Source organism: Seriola lalandi, unplaced genomic scaffold (assembly GCF_002814215.2).
Source record: "Seriola lalandi dorsalis isolate HSWRI2012SDOR001 ecotype SW California unplaced genomic scaffold, Sedor1 jcf7180002054898, whole genome shotgun sequence".
In the NCBI taxonomy this organism is placed as follows: Eukaryota; Metazoa; Chordata; class Actinopteri; order Carangiformes; family Carangidae; genus Seriola; species Seriola lalandi.
In genome coordinates, this window is record NW_019525450.1 from 5462259 (window position 1) to 5475150 (window position 12892).

Genomic DNA, 12892 nt, shown 5'->3' on the forward strand with positions numbered 1-12892 from the left:
CTTCACTATAAAGTCCACATACTGAGAAATAATTTGAGATGAAAAGCAGCGTTACAGTAATATTAAGAACCGTGTGTGTCAGAGATGATGGAGGTGGGGCGTCCTCGCTCAGAGCAGCGCGCGCACGGACAGTTGTAGAGGAGCACGGGGACCACAGCACGCTCCACAAGCTTGCGCTTACCGGTTATTTATGTACATTTATCTCCGGGACGTTGAAACCTGCCAGGTAAGACACAAAAACTTCGTTTAATAGTAAAAAATTGCAACTAATGAAACCTTACAACCTGAAACCCTCCTGGCAGTCGCCACACCGTATACGGGAAGGTTAATTGTCTCTTCCCTTAAATGAAAAAGGTAATAGACGTTGTTTTTGAGCCGAAAACTTCACCTCTGCGAAGACCTTTCGATTTGATCCGAAGTTCATTCAAAGGAGAGAGTTTTTCAAGAGTTGAGAGTAAAAATGTTCGACTTCTTAGTGGGTTTTCGTGCCGCGTTTTCACCTGGCTGCTCGTGCCATCCAGAGTCTTGATGTTGAGTTTAGTGCATTTCGGGTTACTTAAGCTAGCTGACGATGCTTTTTACTTTAGCTCACTTGAAGTGAGATGCAGTTTAGTTGACGCTAGAGCCTCGAGGCTGAGTACGTGTGTTGTCTCACCGCTGTTTGTCAGCAGCTCATGTCTGTATTAAAAGAAAAATTAACCCTGACTGAGCAGAATGAAACCACACTGATATTGCCTCTGTGTTCATGACAACTTTCCTACATATTTCTTGAGTGTGTGCGTTTTCTGAGATATTTTTAAAATTCTAATAATTTCTTTAGGATACACAGACAACAGTAAAACCTATAGAAGTCTACTAGTCATCTTGTGTTGTCTTTTGTCAGTGATTTGGTGTTCTTCCAAATAAGACTGACCCCAAAATATTTGCAGGGCAGGAAATGTTTGTTTTTTTAGTTCTTTAGTTAGTATGCAAAAGTGCTGCCTTGCCGTCAAAGATGTTGACTTGGAAGAGTTTATCTCTTCATATCTCCCAAGAACATTATGCTCATGGGCCTAACAGGATTAGCACCTATTGCCACATAAAACAAGAGTAGTTGAACAATAAAAATGCCCTAGGATTATAAAAGATGCAGCTGGTTTATTGTAGTTGGTACAATACTCCTCTGCCCTTTAGTCCTTGCATCATGGATGGTTTTAATTAAACAAATTAAGAGTTTTCAAATAATGTCAGCATTTTTTGACCTAAATCAGTCATACACAGTAGGACCTAGACATAGTCATTCAAAAGGGTGCAGTCATCTCCTTTGTTTAATTACTGAGTTTTAATACCACAGAGCTGTTGCTTTTACCGTGGAGCTTTGTCATGAAATGGCATGAGAAAGCAAAGATCATTAACCTTGAATGGTCAGTTCACCCATTTAGAAAAATCTCACTTATTCTGTCAGTTAGTTTTGGTTTTGTGTGTCTGGATATCAGATTTCTACAAAAATCCCAGATAAAATGAGGTTCAACTGAATTTTGTTAATGGTCAGAGTAGTAGTTTTATGGTTAACTTGATGACAAATTTTGTTCTTGTGGAGTTGACAACTGTTTTTTAAATAGACAACAGTGGTGCTTTGAGTCAGTGTCAACCTCCAGTGTTTATATCAACCTAGCAGTGTGTAATGTGTTGCATGCATGTAATGCTGCAGGATAGCTGATGTATTCGCTATTAATGCAGAGCTCCAACAAACAGATATAAGTTTAGGATCAGACCATTTGTAATGGTTGGATTGTCCTGAATTGTGTAGCTGTAAAAATAAAACATCAAACATCATCAGGCACTTTGATTCCTCACTAGAAAATATGAGTGTAGTTCTGCTGATTAAAGCTGTTTGCTAAGGCTTAATAGCTGTTTCTGTTTGCACTGCAAACTGAATTCCTTGTTTTATGTTTGCAGAGAATGGGAGTATGAAAAATGTGTAAACCCTGGGATCGGATGGTAAATGCGTACCTGGCAGTATAATTCAGTGCACATAAATACATTTGGCCTCATGTTTCTGTCCATATGGAGCATACATAGTGTCACCATCTGTATACGGATGACGGACATTACAAGTATGTGGGGTGTGTATCATTTGGATGATTACATCACTAATCCTTGTCAGCTTTGCTCTAGTAAATGGAGGTAGATTATGGGGTTACCAGTAGCTGGTTTTCTGTGATGAGGACAGAGTGTCATCACTAAAAAAAAATCAAGTGAGAGAGCATTGGTTGTTGAGGCATGGAACTGATTTATTTGACTATAATAGGTATACAAGACTCCAAAGTGGCACTGTAGTAGGATGAGGTTAAATTATTGGTCATGAATCAGTGGATCAATGCACAGCTGCCATGCATAGAGCCTCTAATAGAAAAGCTGTAATCTAAATTGTGACACATACATTGGCATTTGCCATTTGTGTGCAGTTATCCATTGTGATGCTGTGATGTATCTCATTCTGACATGATGGGAAGCTTGTTGTGATTGTGCATGTTACTAGATTGATTTTACAGTTTGATGGATCTGGACAGGGACCGTCTGTTGAGGGTTGTGCTGCACAGACACACACATGCTCACACAAACAAAAAACTGTACTGTTCAATGTGATGACAGAGTCTACTATCCTCATTGTTATTTTGTGACGAGTCTCTCTAATAACCAGTGGTAAAGTTGTTTTGTGTTTCTTTTTCCTCTTGTCATGCAGCCTCAGCTGATCATGTAGGCAGCAGAAAGCAGTGTTTTCCAAAGTGAGGTTTATGTACTGTCAAGGATCTGTCAGACTTGTTCAAAACAGAGCATTTATTTGAGAGAATCTTTAATTTTTAGATTATATATTAACTGCCTACACTGTTATGTTGCACGCATAGTAAAAACAGTGATGCATTTGGAGTCCCTGGGACAAAATCAGATGATTTGGGCTCTTGTGGACTAATGTGGATCGATTTAGACATCATCATTATCAATCTGTATCTTGTAGGTGTGGGTTTACTAAATCTTACCAGGCTTTGTCTACGGCTCCAAACAAACTGGTACTTTTCTCTTTTGATAAACAAAGTGTTGGTTTAGTTTGACTCCTCATGAGTTTTTACAATTATTCAAATCATATGCATTAGTGGCAAAATTAGTTGTTTTATACATATTCACTGATGCTAAAGAGAATGCTAAAGAGAGACCTGTGTAGCTTACCTAAATACACACACATAAACAAATCTGCTAATACACATGCATTCAGTGCATGCACAGTCTGTGCTTGACAATGACTGACAGTGACCTTGACAGGAAATATGGAGAACCTCCACAGGAAATGTGAATGTGACTTCTTGCAGGTTTTCTTTAGAGCTAGGGTTGACACCATCTGTCAGGCAGAGAGACACACACGCTCTCTTCTCTTCTCTACTTCTTTCACAATCTTTCTTAAACTGCCATTTTTTTTTTCGTTATAAAGGTAAGGAACATATTTCTTTTCCTATAAGAGTTATTCAGGAAGAACTATACAATCATAGGAAAGTGTCAGACAGTATCTTATTTGTGCAGTGATACTGCAGTAAACTCCACCCAGAATAATTTAGAAGCGCATGTCGGATCTGTCTTTGTTTTTAATAAAGTGTGTGTGTCAGGAAAAACCTACTGTACCTCTTTCAACTGTTTGAGACTTTCTTCCTATCTCTGCCTCAGGAGAGAAATGACATCCAGGTCTGTCTTCTGTAAACACACACACACACACACACACACACACACACACACACACACACACACACACACACACACAGTCTGATTGCTAGACATTTTCGGTTGTCATTAGACGCCGTGATGTTTTCCAAATGTATCTAGTCACTCATAGCACTGATGAGTTCACTCTACTTCTCCCCACTCTCCCATCATTGCTGTCTTTGTCTCTCATCTTTCATCCTCACTTTGTCTCATCCACTTCCTGAGAGAAACCCCCTCAGGCTTGAAATGAGAAGGGTTTCTCTTGGTGGACAGCGTACTAATCCCTGAACACACACTGGGGACTAATCGGACTCATTAACTCTGACTCTGGTGCTCCTAGCCAGAGATCATTACTAATCCCTCCTCACCACTGCCTTTTCCACCCATATTATAAATGCTGTTTCTCTTTTCCTGTGCCGCTTTCTTCATGTAAATTAAAAGAGACATCAAACATGTTACCTGTACAAAGTGGTTTTTTGATGCTGTAGTTGTTTGGTTAAGAAGAAACAATGGTCCACTTTCAGCCTCAAATTTCACCTCAGAAAGGATGGAAAAACATTGGTCATCAGATCATCAGTCAGTGATTCAGGCCACTTACTGTCAGGCTCATTGAAACCACCAAACTCTCTGGATTGTTCTTTACACTGATTAAGCTTGTTTGATCTATTTAAAGTGAACCTAACCTCATCTCGTACCTACTGGTCTAAGTGAGTGAGGTTAGAGTGTTGGGTGGAGATGACCTTTACTTTGTTGATGCCTCTCTCATTTATCACTCCCAGGATTTCCCTCATATTGTGCTGTGAGATTGTATGAAATTTCCCTCTGTAGAAAAATAATGAAAACAAGCAGGACGCCATAGGAATGAGGTTGTTTAGAGTCAAACGCTCAAAGATCTCTGTCACTGACATCATCAAATCTTCAGGAGATGCATTCTCACTGTTTAACTGTCCAGTCAAATCCCTGAGCAGGTGGAGGGTTTTTTTCATTTTGAAAGCTTATTTTTCTCACTTTAACCTCTTGCCAGTTTGCAACCACCTAAATTAGTGTTGCTAAAATCAGCAACTTAAACTCGATAAAATCATAACTGATTGTGGTAATGCTTGGCACACATTTAAATGTCAGTCAGTCTCATTCTAAAACCCTGCAAACAGATAACACATGCTGACTGTCTGATGTTCTGCCCTGCCAGAGTTATACCTAATCTACATATCAATTAAAAAAAGAAAAAACTATTGATTGACACATAAATCATCACTGGTGCAGTAAAGTTAATTTTTTACAGTCAGTAAGTTGAATCAAGATCACTTGTTTGTAATCAAGGTGTGACAAGTGGTTTTAGGTTAAATACACCTGTATCTGGAAAGGACAACATCTGGTTAGTCAATTTCCCTCTGAAAACTACATCATGAAGACAAAGGCACATTGTTAAACAAACTTATTATAAGTTTATTGAAAAGCACAATTAGTGAAAGGATATATAAAGGCCCTGAATATCCCTAAGGGCAGCACAGTGACTCAGTGGTTGGCACTCTTGCCTTTCTCCAAGGAGGTCCTGGGTTTGAACTTGACTTGACAGGCTGAGGGTGTTTCTGTGTGGAGTTTGGATCTTTTCCCTGTGTCTGGTTCCTTCACGTGCAGACATGTTGGTTAGGTCAACTTTCCAGTTAGCCGATAGTGACATCACTGTTGCAAGTAGACATAGACGAGCTTAAATGAAAGCAATTATTAATAATCATTTGGTTAAAGTAAAAAAAAAAAAGGTCAAGCTAACCTGCAAACCACTAGTTCATGTTGTTATTTTTTCTTTTATTTTTTTGCAGAACAAATGTGATGATTGTGTGAATCATTGCGATTCCCATTGAAATTGCGCATCATTATTCTCTGAAACTTGGTGACTTCCAGACTTTCTGCCTTTGGCAGCTGAATAGGGCAGATTTATATTTGTATATGCAAGTCTGCACATCCTGGTCAAGTATCCTCTTAGAAGACACTGCAGAATCTACTCCATTATCAAACTGTTAATGCATAATGCCTAGCATAGCCAACAGTGGAGAGATGACGAAAACCAAGGGGAAAGAAAGATGGAGAAAGACATGCAACAAAGATCCTTGACCAGACATGAACCGGGACATTGTTGTTCATGGTCGGCACCTTGACTGAAAGATCATAAGGACTTCCTGAAAAACCTGCTTTTAGGGGATTAGAAGAACCATGTTTTTTAACAGTTCATAACACACTCTCTTCTTCCTGACCTTTCTGATCCCACTTTGTTTTCATGTACGCCTTTGGGTGCCCATGCCTGCCACCACAACAAAAGTGCCACTGTGACCTCTTTACATCACATTTAGTTGAATACATCTGTGTGGTATGTTGAGGTGCCATTCATTTTATGTTTTTTAGACTGAGCAGGTCTGTGGAAATTATTTTTAGTTGATCTACAGTGACATTTTTCCAAATACTTTCCATATGCTTCAAAATTTGCCAGTAATGCTTTAAAAATGATAGTGCTGTAGCACCCTGAATGTATAGATTGTTGGTATATTAACACATGTATTGTATTTTTATTGTATATTCTATTGACATCATCTAGCCCCTATTGTTTCACACACATTTGTTCAAGACCGCTAATGTATCTGCCCAGGAAAGTTCTTCAGGGGCCATAAAAGGCCATGCCCTCTTTTACTTGTGCTGTTAGGAGAGGATCAGTGCCCCTGAGATGGGATGTTTTGGAGGGCCATTAGAGAAATGCCTCTTCACCCTATTGTCTGTTAAATTGTTCCATTTCCTGGGCAACTTCTCCTCCCACAGCCCCTTTGTGAAAACACTAATTACAATCTGCCTTCAGCAATTTTGTCATAAAACGTATTTCAATGTCAGCACACATTCAGAGTGAATCATTTATTTATAACCGGAAAGATACAATCAATTATACATTCAGAATCCTAAATCTTGCGTAATATGCCTATAATGCACTTGCATGAGATAATGTGGATTCATATGAAACAACCTTGTGTGTCTAGATCAAATGCTGCGTCGAATGTTGAAATACCCTGCAGCCAGTATGAGTCGACGCATGCCTCCTGTGAATGCTCGTTTGAGTGTGGATGGTGCAGATGTGTGGGTGTCTTGCTCTCTCTCTCTTTTCCCCATTTAAATTTCAAATGTTTTTTGTGCTTGCTGTGGTTCAAGGACATTATGTAATGCTTATGAGAGCACCCCATCTGGAGAAGTGCCATTGAGACACAGAGTTTGCAGAACTCACTTTAGAGCTGAAAAACAGCTTACCTGCGAAAGACATTAGTAACTGAGGACACTAAATGAAAAGAGGAATTTGCAGTGCAGCATGTAAAAAGCTCTTAGTCACACTGAATCTTTGTAACCCTGTGATTACCCATTTTGAAGATTTATGATGAAGTTTTAATATTTGAGAACTTACTGCTAATATCACTTGTCTTATGTAAATATATGTCTACTCTAATGCATCAGCTTCCCATGTAGAGCTTAATAGTGACGTATGTAATTATGCAGTTCTGCTCTTTGTTGATGCTGTTTCATGTTGTTGTATGTGTCTGTGCATTTGCTCTTTCAGAAATGTGTAGTGTTTGCATGCCACAGAGGGGCTTGCGGTGCTTTGTTGCATCAACAAGCCACTCATTGTGCTCAGCTGGTTAATGAGTGATTAGCCAGGGTTGGCCCTCTGAGAAGAAGAGCTGGTAGATGACTTATCAAGTGAACAGACACTCAGATACAAGAGAGAGATGCAACTGGATAGAGACTGGATGATAGTGCTGAAATGATTAGTTGATCAATCAATTGACAATAAATCAATTGAAAATAATCAACAATTTAGCTAATAGATTGTTGATTTGATTCATTCAATCATTTTTTAATTCAAAAATTCAAAAAATTTGCAAATATTCTGTGGTTACAGGTTCTCTTCCAGCATTAGTTTCTGTTGCTGTGCCACACAACACATACCGCACACACAGACACACACTCACTGCCTCCTTTGTAAGGCTGCCATATGGGCCACTGCTGTCACCATTTGGGATGCAATGGTCCAATGGAGCGACCCAAAGGATTAGGTTCAGATGTCACATAGTCAGTGGAATGCTATTCCATTAATGAAGTATGGGTAGCTAGCCTGTCCTGTGATGCTATCTTGTCTACTAGTTGACACAAGAATTATACAAAGAAGTTTCATCTTACAATAGTTGTTATTCTTAAATCGAAGTGTATCATCTTTCAACTTATGTATAATTAAAAACTACATTGAAAATATGGACTTGAAGATACAACCTCAATGCACCATAAGCAAGTACACCTGTTACCACTGCAACAAGTCAGTTAACCTGTGATTTCAAGTTGAGGCTAATTGCATGAACAAGGTTATAAAATAATCTGTGAACACCATAGCTTTCTCAGTTTTGGCCTGAGTTGTGTCTAATGCAACATGGCTCCACATGGTAAGGAATGGCCTGAACAAGTATAGTGCCCTCCGTGAGACATAGTGGTGAAAGGGACACATTTATAGTCGTCACCATAAATGCAAGTTTGGATACCCAAAAAGATTCCCAGTCTCAAGAAGCTTGGCTGGAGAGAAAATTTCCAACATCATAATGATCCTAAACACACAGCAAAAATCACACTAGAGTTTGTAAAGAAGAAAAAAGTGAAAACCTGGACCTCGTCAAGTATGTCCTGAGTTGAATCCACTAAAACACCTGTAGAGGATTTTAAAGGAGAAGATAGAGCGACAAAAGCCCCTCTTGCAAAGAGCAGCTGAAAAGAGTTTTGTTGCACTTGCTAAATATGGACCTTTCATTATAGTTAAGTTTAATTAGTCAAACATTTCTGTTTTTCATAATTAGCTTCATTCTTCCAGGGCTTTGGCTGTAATTACTTAACCTTTTACCGATACTGGCCAGGGGTGCGCTGTTTGCTAATTTTGTTTGTCCTGACTTAAATCAGTGGTTGTTTTCATAATAGCATCCATCTGTGACTAATTGTGCAGTGGCTGCAGGTTCCCTTTTTTTATGAAGCTGTCCTTGCACCGTTGTTAGGGAAATGAGTCACTGTTGCCAAGGAAGTGAGATGGTGTGCGGTCGACTGCATGTCACAGGCTACGGTCGGCTTTCACCCAAGAGCAATCAGAGTACTGAAAACCTGCGTTCTTGTTTGACGTTCGAACTCTTAAGAAATGCATTCATATTTGAGGAATAAAGAGAGAAACAGAGAGAGGAGAGTAGAAAGGTGAAGAGTGCAAAAAGAGTGGGAAGGACAAAATTGTAGGATTGGTAGAAAAATATTTGTCTCTCTCCTTGGCTCATTTACAATATTTAAAAATTTCAGGGCTTAAAAAGTGGTGCCGTCTACTATAGAGTGATTGACAGTCAAACACACACATACCAGAAAGACTGTTGGTGAAAGCACGTTTGTGGGGGCTGCTTAGACATGCTAAAGTCTACATGGTAAGTTTTTGAAGGTGATATTGTAAGCTAGAATTTAGTTCAGAGCACCGGTTGCTAACAGTTGACAGTATATTGAACAAAAAGCTCTCTCTGTTCCTCTTTCAGATTAAGCCTGTGTAATGTAAGTGTGTGTGTGTGTGTGTGTGTGTGTGTGTGTGTGTGTGAAGGTTTTGAACCATGCTTTTAAGGGTTTTTGTAAATTCGGAAGTTCCAGTGTCCTCTAAGCTGATTGTGCAGAACAAAAAATGTTGCAGTTTCAAGTGAAGTAAAAAGCAGGTAGACAGTAATGTCTGACCCAAAGATTACAGTTGTGTCTTTTTCTTTGATTTAATTGACAACAGTTTCTGTTGGTGGCTCTTGTACTTTGTTCAACAGTTTTAATCACAGCTGTATGAACACTTTGACTAAGTCAAATACAGTATTAAATAAATGTTACATTAATTAAAGGATTCTGATCCATGTAAAGACCAAAACCAACCAGGAAGTATTGTGTGTGTGTCCAAAACCTGATACAGCTTATTCCTCTGTGCCAAAAAGCTCCAATGTTAAAATAATCAATTTGATTATTTTAACAACAAATCTGGATGACATGTTCCTTCAGTCCAATGAAAATGTGTACTGTAATTTGCTTTGAGTAAATACCTCCTACACTATTCTGGCACTGTAAATACTTGCTAGTGTTCCAAATGAAAATAGTCCCCAACAAATGCTCTATTTCCTGCTGCTGGATCGTTTTCAGGGTTGGTCACAGCATATCTCAATGGATCAGTATTGGTTAAAATAAAGCCATCCAAAATCTGATCCTTTCTTTACTGTGTTTGTCTACCTCAGCCTTCTAGCGTCACAATGATTCTGTCCTTTACCCCAGCCCGGCTCTGTTTGAATGAGTGATGTTGAGTTCTGACATTTTTTGGCAAAATACAAGATTCAATGAGCTCAAATGGTAATAAAAGAGCAGTGTAGAAAACTTCCTGGTGACAGTTTCTCATTTTCAGCCAGCGCTAACTGTAGCTTTTGCCAGTTAAAATGACAAATGTCTCCAAAAGGAGGTCATATCAATTGATGCTAATTAATGTTAATTCCATGTCTAACTTGGTAACAGACCAAAATTACATTTGGCTGTTGTTATGCCTGTGTGTTTTCTGCAGATGGTGTCTGTACTCAGCCAAAGATTATGTATGAGGTAAAAGAATCATCACCCTGTAACACCGCTGTACAGAACATGAGTGAAGTGTTTCTGTAGGTCCAACAACTCTATCCCAGCAAAATGTCTTCTCTCTAGCACGTCAATTCTAGGTGTTGCATCCTCTTACTTAAACTTTCACTCATATCATATCAATAATTGGATTGAATGAATGGATTGGGGCCAGGAAACTTGATTGGGACATTACCACAGTGCCCTGCTATTTTAGGAAATTCTTTAGCCTCTTTCATTGGCTGCATTGTTGGTTTTGGTGTTTCCGTGGGATTTGTAGCAAGAATATAGAATATCACCACACTTACCCTTCAAGATAATATCTGGTCAAACTTAAGTATACAGGACTAAGAATCTCACTAAGCATCTAGTGCTTTGTTCATACATCCAAGTACCTAAAAATTAGGGAAATTTCATACTCAGTCCCAAGCTATAGTAGGGGTGGGCGATATGACGATATTAGATTGTGAAGGATTACAACGTGAAGACGATCTTTCAAACTGCAGAGATCGTGGGATCGTCTAGGGCACATTCTATAAATTGCAGTTCTATGCTGATGCACCGATGCACCAGACGTATTGACATCGTCAACCTGACCGACCAATCATAGCGAATTACGGGCAGTGACGCGCCTTCCTACCCGCCTCCTTGTTTGTGTGTGTAGCGGTAGCACATGGAGAGCGATGGCTGAAAGCCAAACAGAATTAGTCGCTAAAAAAAATTCCATTTCCATTATATGGAATTGGTTTGGATTTACCGCAACTGATCAAGCGCAAGCAAATGTAATTTGCAAAGTTCGCACAGAAATGACTGTCAGTAATGTCTTTGATAGATGTTTTACTTTCTGTTACTAATTTTGCAAGAGTGCACTTTATTAGAATGTTGTTGTTGTTTACCTTAAACTTTACGTTGTTTGCACATGCAGGCAAAACTGCGACTATTTGAAATAAAATCTGTTAAGAAAGGTTCTTTGGTCTAAACTGTCTGTTTTTCTTTTTCCAATTTAAGATCGTGATAAAATCGAAATCGTGATTTTATTTTTAAAAAAACGTGATATGATATTTTTGCCATATCGCCCATCCCTAAGCTATAGTAACAGTATTGTTTCTAAGGAGTGTTATGTGCATATGAAAGCTAGCCATTAGCTAGCTCTTGAACAGTAACTACCCTTTGCTCCTGTTAAAGACATAGCATCCTTTTTAGTTCTGGTTGGGGTCATACCCTCAACACATAAGATGAATTCTCCACACCAGGATGAGATTGTCTATATGCAGCACAGAGCGAGACTGTGACTCATATTTGGGAGGGGCTGCAGTGAAACTCCAGTCATCTCAAGCAAGTTACTTTGACAAACAAAGCACAGCAGACAGATGCTCAGTGGGAGGAACCTTGCCTTCACCCAACTCAGCCAAAACCTCTTCTTCCCACTCAGCTGCAGAAACCCCAAGAAGGGTGCTGCTGCCTGTAGACATTCCTGACAGTGTGGCTGTTCAGCAGCGATGCTTTCATGCGCATTCCTTGGCTCGCAGTGGCAAAGCGTAAGGGGTGGCTTTTATAAAACTTGTAACTATAGCCATGCTGCATACGGTAAGGCTGCCACAGACAAGGCCTACATTGAGAGTCAGAGAAAGTAGTGTACCACTGGAGAACGCAGAACCAATATAAAGACCACCATGAGGTAGAGGCTTGACTAAGTCTGTTCAGCACCAGTCAGATGTGAGTTGTATGAAAGGTCTGGTACAGGAACAAATATTGTAAAAGTGCTAATGAAGATATTCAGTGGAGAGACAAGGATGCTATTACTTAAATCCTCAGGCTCCCTCCCTCCAGTCATCCATAGCTCCAAGGAGGCATTTGAGGTAATGAGACCCCTCTGTGTTCCTTCTGCGTCACTCCCACCGTCTGACCTCTCGACTGCTGCACAGCTATAATTGAAGGCTTAGCAGAATGTGCCATGCCATGCTTATAGCACATACAGTCAGCATTTTTTTCCCTGTCACACAGGCATCATTATTCATACAATTCTACACATCTACACCAATGAGTCACTCGATCAACCTTGTGCTGAGGCAGCTGGGTATTAAAAGTTTGGCTTAAGTGAAATTCAGTTTTTAATTTTTCTTGCCTCTAATGGAAAATCTGCCCTTTTATCAGAAGCATCAAGTAGTCACAGCTCAGTACCAGTGGGCCAGCTCCAATTCTAAGGTTTGTGCCTTGATCAAGGACAATAGAAGGAGTATTCATTGGGCTTAATGCTGAACGTGCTTGTCTTTGGGAGGAAACCCATGCCAACATTGTGATGCAACACTGCTAATCACTGAGCCGCCAGTGCACCATAAATCAGTTTTATACGGCTGGCCCCTGAGAAACTCAGCTGGTGCACTCAGGGTTTAAGTGCTTGGCTCAAGGGCAACTTATCAGTGGTGTTGTGTGGGATGTAAGAGTGTCACTCAACACCCTGCAACCCCCCACCCCCCACTCCCACCCCTAACCC

At 39.8% G+C, this 12892-nt stretch overlaps 1 protein-coding gene across 3 annotated transcripts in view; it reads left to right on the top strand.

Annotated features, from left to right (window-relative positions):
• The first annotated feature begins 103 nt into the window (after window positions 1-103).
• Window positions 104-12892, top strand: part of adcy7 (adenylate cyclase 7) — a 56547-nt gene continuing 43758 nt past the window's right edge. For 2 of the 3 annotated variants that reach the window (XM_023429706.2, XM_023429707.2), the window contains exon 1: window positions 104-226. The gene's annotated coding sequence lies outside the window, so the exon portion shown is untranslated. Of the gene's footprint in view, window positions 227-3365; window positions 3467-12892 lie in introns of those variants that run through there. The other variant, XM_087180234.1, reaches the window with a different exon arrangement.